Source organism: Salmo salar, chromosome 20 (genome assembly GCF_965601325.2).
Source record: "Salmo salar chromosome 20, fSalSal1, whole genome shotgun sequence".
NCBI classification, from domain to species: domain Eukaryota; kingdom Metazoa; phylum Chordata; class Actinopteri; order Salmoniformes; family Salmonidae; genus Salmo; species Salmo salar.
Genome location: NC_138310.1, coordinates 76,971,073 through 76,978,773, shown reverse-complemented (window position 1 = coordinate 76,978,773; position 7,701 = coordinate 76,971,073).

Below are 7,701 nucleotides of genomic sequence, written 5' to 3'. Positions count from 1 at the left end.
AGTGCCCTTCTTTGGGTGTAGGGAGTGATCAGAGCCTGAAGGTACGGAGGTGCCGTTCCCCTCACAGCTCCGTAGGCAAGCACCATGGTCTTGTAGCAGATGTGAGCTTCAACTGGAAGCCAGTGGAGTGTGCGAAGGAGCGGGGTGACGTGAGAGAACTTGGGAAGGTTGAACACCAGACAGGCTGCGGCGTTCTGGATGAGTTGTAGGGGTTTAATGGCACAGGCAGGGAGCCCCGCCAACAGCGAGTTGCAGTAATCCAGACGGGAGATGACAAGTGCCTGGATTAGGACCTGCGCCGCTTCCTGTGTGAGGCAGGGTTGTACTCTGCGAATGTTGTAGAGCATGTACCTACAGGATCGTGTCACCGCCTTGATGTTAGCGGAGAACGACAGGGTGTTGTCCAGGGTCACGCCAAGGCTCTTAGCACTCTGGGAGGAGGACACAATGGAGTTGTCAACCGTGATGGCGAGATCATGGAACGAGCAGTCCTTCCCCGGGAGGAAGAGCAGCTCCGTCTTGCCGAGGTTCAGCTTGAGGTGGTGATCCGTCATCCACACTGATATGTCTGCCAGACATGCAGAGATGCGATTCGCCACCTGGTTATCAGAAGGAGGAAAGGAGAAGATTAATTGTGTGTCGTCTGCGTAGCAATGATAGGAGAGACCATGTGAGGATATGACAGAGCCAAGTGACTTGGTGTATAGTGAGAATAGGAGAGGGCCTAGAACTGAGCCCTGGGGGACACCAGTGGTGAGAGCACGTGGTGCGGAGACGGATTCTCGCCATGCCACCTGGTAGGAGCGACCTGTCAGGTAGGACACAATCCAAGAGTGAGCCGCGCCAAAGATGCCCAACTCGGAGAGGGCGGAGAGGAGGATCTGATGGTTCACAGTATCAAAGGCAGCAGATAGGTCTAGGATGAGAGCAGAGGAGAGAGCGTCAGCTGTGCGGAGAGCCTCCGTGACACAGAGAAGAGCAGTCTCAGTTGAATGACCAGTCTTGAAACCTGACTGATTTGGATCAAGAAGGTCATTCTGAGAGAGATAGCAAGAGAGCTGGCCAAGGACGGCACGCTCAAGTGTTTTGGAGAGAAAAGAAAGAAGGGATACTGGTCTGTAGTTGTTGACATCGGAGGGATCGAGTGTAGGTTTTTTGAGAAGGGGTGCAACTCTCGCTCTCTTGAAGACGGAAGGGACGTAGCCAGCGGTCAAGGATGAGTTGATGAGCGAGGTGAGGTAAGGGAGAAGGTCTCCGGAAATGGTCTGGAGAAGAGAGGAGGGGATAGGGTCAAGCGGGCAGGTTGTTGGGCGGCCGGACGTCACAAGTCGCAAGATTTCATCTGGAGAGAGAGAGGGGAGAAAGAGGTCAAAGCATAGGGTAGGGCAATGTGAGCAGGTCCAGCAGTGTCGTTTGACTTAACAAACGAGGATCGGATGTCGTCAACCTTCTTTTCAAAATGGTTGACAAAGTCATCCGCAGAGAGGGAGGTGAGGGGGGAGGGGGAGGAGGATTCACGAGGGAGGAGAAGGTGGCAAAGAGCTTCCTAGGGTTAGAGGCAGATGCTTGGAATTTAGAGTGGTAGAAAGTGGCTTTAGCAGCAGAAACGGAGGAAGAAAATGTGGAGAGGAGGGAGTGAAAAGATGCCAGGTCCGCAGGGAGGCTAGTTTTGCTCCATTTCCTCTCGGCTGCCCGGAGCCCTGTTCTGTGAGCTCGCAATGAGTCGTCAAGCCACGGAGCAGGAGGGGAGGACCGAGCCGGTTGGCCGGGAGGATAGGGGACATAGAGAGTCAAAGGATGCAGAAAGGGAGGAGAGGAGGGTTGAGGAGGCAGAATCAGGAGATTGGTTGGAGAAGGATTGAGCAGAGGGATGAGATGATAGGATGGAAGAGGAGAGAGAGAGAGAGAGAGAGAGAGCGAAGGTTGCGACGGCGCAATACCATCTGAGTAGGGGCAGAGTGAGTAGTGTTGGAGGAGAGCGAGAGGGAAAAGGATACAAGGTAGTGGTCGGAGACTTGGAGGGGAGTTGCAGTGAGATTAGTAGAAGAACAGCATCTAGTAAAGATGAGGTCAAGCGTATTGCCTGCCTTGTGAGTAAGGGGGAACGGTGAGAGGGTGAGATCAAAAGAGGAGAAGAGTGGAAAGGAGGCAGAGGGAAATGAGTCAAAGGTAGAAGTAGGGAGGTTAAAGTCACCCAGAATTGTGAGGGGTGAGCCATCCTCAGGAAAGGAACTTATCAAGGCGTCAAGCTCATTGATGAACTCTCCAAGGGAACCTGGAGGGCGATAAATCATAAGGATGTTAAGCTTGAATGGGCTAGTGACTGTGACAGCATGGAATTCAAATGAGGAGATAGACAGATGGGTCAGGGAAGAAAGAGAGAATGTCCACTTGGGAGAGATGAGGATTCCAGTGCCACCACCCCGCTGACCAGATGCTCTCGGGGTATGCGAGAACACGTGGTCAGACGAGGAGAGAGCAGTAGGAGTGGCAGTGTTATCTGTGGTAATCCATGTTTCCGTCAGCGCCAAGAAGTCGAGGGACTGGAGGGTAGCATAGGCTGAGATGAACTCTGCCTTGTTGGCCGCAGACCGGCAGTTCCAGAGGCTGCCGGAGACCTGGAACTCCACGTGGGTGTTCAGTGAAATAACAACACAATATCAAATACAGGTAGCCTAGTCAAATAATTAACATCCAATCACATTAACCGTTACTCTCTCGCGGGAAACCTTCACTCTTGCACAGACATTTAGAAACGAAACATGACCATTTTAAAATCAAGCCACCGTAGTTTTTTGAGTGAGATAAAAGACGACTTTCGAGTAGAAAGACATCTATAAAAGCAACAGATGCATTAATAAGAAGGGGCTAGAAGCGTCTTATATGGTGAGCTACAGAGTGGCTATGACAGGTAAGCCCCATAAACTATACAGACAATGACTTCATCAAACAACACTGTTTCACGATGCATCAGTGACATGGCAGGAGATGTTTTGAAACAATTACTGCTTCGCATACAAGCCAGTGAATTATATGCGTTACAGCTGGATGAGTCAACAGATGTGACGGGCCTGGCACAGGTCCTGGTATATGTCTGTTACGTTTATGGGGGGGTCAATTAAGGAAGACATCCTCTTCCTCAAACCCCTGGAAACCAGAACAACATGAGAAGATATTTTTAAAGTACTGGACAGCTTTGTGACATCAAATGGACTTTGGTGGTCAAGATGTGTTGGTATCTGTACTGATGGCGCAAAAGCCATGACAGGGAGACATAGTGGAGTGGTAATGCGCATGCAAGCAGTTACTCCCGACACCACTTGGGAATGCCTGACAGATTGAAAAACGTTTTGGACATGACAGTGAAAATGATTAACTTTGTTAAAGCAAGGCCCCAGAACTCTCGTGTATTTTCTGCATTATGCAATGATATGGGCAGCGACCATGTAACGCTTTTACAACATACAGAAGTGCGCTGGTTATCAAGGGGCAAAGTATTGAAGTGGTGGAAGTTGTATTGGAGGGCCAGTAGGAGGCACTCTTTCCTCTGGTGTAAAAAATATCCCAATGCCCCAGGGCAGTGATTGGGGATACTGCCCTGTGTAGGGTGCCGTCTTTCGAATGGGATGTTAAACAGGTGTCCTGACTCTCTCTGAGGTCATTAAAGATCCCATGGCACTTATCGTAAGAGTAGGGCTGTTAACCCCGGTGTCCTGGCTAAATTCCCAATCTGGCCCTCAAACCATCCCGGTCACCTAATAATCCCAGTTTACAATTGGCTCAATCATTCCCCCCCTCTCCCCTGTAACTATTCCCCAGGTCATTGCTGTAAATGAGAACGTGTTCTCACTCAACTTACCTGGCAAAATAATGGAAAAATAAAAGAACGTTTTTTTTTTTTTAATTGACACGTTTTTTTTTTTTATTGAAAGACGAGTTAAAAGTTTTCTTTACTGACCATAATTTTGATGATGAGTTTCTCACACGACTGACCTATCTGGGTGATGTTTTTTTCTCGCCTGAATGATCTGAATCTAGGATTACAGGGACCCCACAACTATATTCAATGTGCGGGACAAATTTGAGGGTATGATTAAGAAGTTGGAGCTCTTTTCTGTCTGCATTAACAAGTACAACATTGTATGATTTTTTTTTTTTTTGTGTGCAAATGAACTCAAGCTTACGGACAATGTCAAATGTGATATAGCGAAGCACCTGAGTGAGCTGGGTGCGCAATTACGCAGGTACTTTCCCAAAACGGACGACATAAACAACTGGATTCGTTATCCATTTACATTACATGTCCTGCCTCCAGTCCACTTACCGATATCTGAACAAGAAAGCCTCATCGAAATTGCAACAAGTGGTTCTGTGAAAATTTAATTTAATCAGAAGCCACTGCCAGATTTCTGGATAGGGCTGCGCTCAGAGTATCCTGCCTTGGCAAATTGTGCTGTTAAGACACTGATGCCCTTTGCAACCACGTACCTATGTGAGAGTGGATTTCCGGCCCTCACTAGCATGAAAACTAAATACAGGCACAGACTGTGTGTGGAAAATAACTGAAGACAGACTCTCTCCAATACAACCCAACATTGCAGAGTTATGTGCATCATTTCAAGCACACCCTTCTCATTAACCTGTGGTGAGCTATTCACAATGTTTAATGATCAAATAAGGTTTTATATGTAAGATGGCTAAATAAAGAGCAAAATAATTGATTATTATTATTTGTGCCCTGGTCCTATAAGAGCACTTGGTCACTTCCCACGAGCTGGTTGTGACAAAAACACATTCTTATGTTTAATAAATGTATCGTATAGTGTGTGTGGCAGGCTTACGGGCCTGGCACAGGTCCTGGTATATGTCTGGGAAAGGGCCTTCCCCAAACTGTTGCCACAAAGTTGGAAGCACAGAATCGTCTAGAACAGTGGTCCCCAAACTTTTTATTGTTCTATAGTTCTGTAACCCCCTCTAGCACCACGGTCAGCGCACTCTCAAACATTTGAGGGGGTTAAAGAACTATAGAGCAATAAAAAGTTTGGGAACCACTGTTCTAGACAATTCTGTGCTTACAACTTTCTGGCAACAGTTTGGGGAAGGCCCTTTCCTGTTTTGGCATGACAATGCCCCCGTGCACAAAGCAAGGTCCATACAGAAATGGTTTGTCAAGATCGCTGTGGAAGATCTTGTCTGGCCTGCACAGATCCCTGACCTCAACCCCATTAGGATTAATTAGAAAGCTGACTGCGAGCCAGTGTAACCGGTGTGAAATGGCTAGCTAGTTAGCAGGGTGTGCGCTAATAGCGTTTCAATCGGTGACGTCACACGCTCTGAGACCTTGAAGTAGTTGTTTCCCCGCGGATTTTGTGGAGCGATAAGTAACGATGCTTCGAGGGTGTCAGTTGTTGATGTGTGTAGAGGATCCCTGGTTCAAGCCCAAGTAGGGGTGAGGAGAGGGAAGGAAGGAAGAAAGACTTACACCAGGCCTAATCAGACAACATCAGTGCCCAACCTCACTAATGCTCGTGGCTGTTAGCAAGTCGCCACCTCAATGTTCCAACATCTTGTGGAAAGACTTCCCAGAAGAGTGGAGGCTTTTATAGCAGCAAAGGGGGACCAACTGATAATGCCCATGATATATATTTTTTACATTACTAGTCACTTAGCAGACACTCTTATCCAGAGTGACTTACAGGAACAATTAGGGTTAAGTGCCTTGCTCAAGGGTACATAAAAAAAAAATTACATTTTACATTTTAGTCATTTAGCAGATGCTCTTATCCAGAGCGACTTACAGTAGTGAATGCATACATTTCATTTTAAAAAAAATCCGTACTGGTCCCCCGTGGGAATCGAACCCACAACCCTGGCGTTGCAAACACCATACTCTACCAACTGAGCCACACAGGACATCAGAGAATCGAACCAGCGACCTTTCTGTTACTGGCCCAACACTCTTAACCACTAGGCCAACTGACATTTTGGAATGAGATGTTCGACGAGCAGGTGTCCACATACTTTTGGTCATGAGTATTGGTCAGTGTGTTATGATAATTGAAGACAATTATTCAGAGACATCATACTATGTAAACTTCCCAGTTCCTTTGCCGTATACCGAGCAGCTCACCAAACATCCTACTTGTTGCTTAGTAAAACTGGACCTCTTTCCCCAACTATAGGTGCAAGACAGGAAAACATCTGTACTACAGTGGCTATGTCGCTTCTGCCCTATAGGGCGAACTGGTTGATTGAGTTTATTTTGCCTCTGCCTCTGTCTCTGAGCTCCATTGCCATTTGCCACGTAATCTCCCGAGTGCAGAGCATATATGCAGAGTTCATATGCTGAGTTCATATGCTAGTCGGAACTAGAAAACGCGGAAATGTCAGACTTGCTTACTGGTTGTAGTTATATACGTGCCGCGTACATGGTTACCAAGTGGGTAAATGTCCGAGTTTCCTAGCTCCGACTAGCACGTGAAAGCGGCAATAGGCATAGATAGGTACAAGGGGCGGATTGCGTAGCAGAGCAACACGAGCCTGTCGGAATCGGAGGAGAGCAACACGGGCAAAATCTTAGAGCATACAAGTTCAAGGGGGGAGATTATTTTAGTTTCCCTTGCGAAAACAAAACATTGAAACGTGGATATTGTTAACTAGGTAAGTGAAAGTAACGCTAATTAGGTTAGCTACTGTAGTTATATTTTCGACTGGTAGAGGTGGCGCAAGTATGTGCCAACGTCAGTGTCGTTATGGCTAGCTACAGAATTCTAGCTAACATTAGGGGATTAGCTAGCTCGCAAACGTTTAGTTTTTGACGTTGAAGTTCTTAACGTAGCTAGTTCCTATATCAGGCTAATAATTAGTTAAATATACTCTGATGCCAAATGTTTATATTATCGCATATGTTAGTCGGTCACATGTTGAGCTCGTACTTCTTCGTGGCTTCATGCACTCTTTGACTGATTTGGGCTTTAGCAACACCGTCCAAATTCGTTAAACAATCAATCAACCAGATAACTACGTGAAATGACACTTGTATATGGTTGCATGATCATCGGTTTGCATTCCTGTCGACTACCTGTGGATCCTTCTCCTCGAGAAAACCGAAGATTAGGCGAACTAGTTTAATAGCGTAGTCATGAACATAAACTGTAGCTATTGGATTCAACATGCTGTTCACATATTAAACTCAGCAAAAAACAGAAACGTCCCTTTTTCAGGACCCTGTCTTTAAAAGATAATTCGTAAAAAGCCAAAACTTCACAGATCTTCATTTTAAAGGGTTTAAACACTGTTTCCCATGCTTGTTCAATGAACCATAAACAATTAATGAACATGCACCTGTGGGACGGACTTTAAGACACTAACAGCTTACAGGCAGGCAATTAAGGTCACAGTTATGAACATTTAGGACACTAAAGAGGCCTTTCTACTGACTGAAAAACACCAAAAGAAAGATTCCCAGGGTCTCTGCTCATCTGTGTGAACGTGCCTTAGGCATGCTGCAAGGAGGCATGAGGACTGCAGATGTGTCCAGGGCAATAAATTGCTATGTCTGTACTGTGAGACGCCCAGGACAGCGCTACAGGGAGACAGGACGGATAGCTGATCATCCTCGCAGTGGCAGACCACGTGTAACAACACCTGCATAGGATCGGTACATCCAAACATCACACCTGCGGGACAGGTACAGGATGG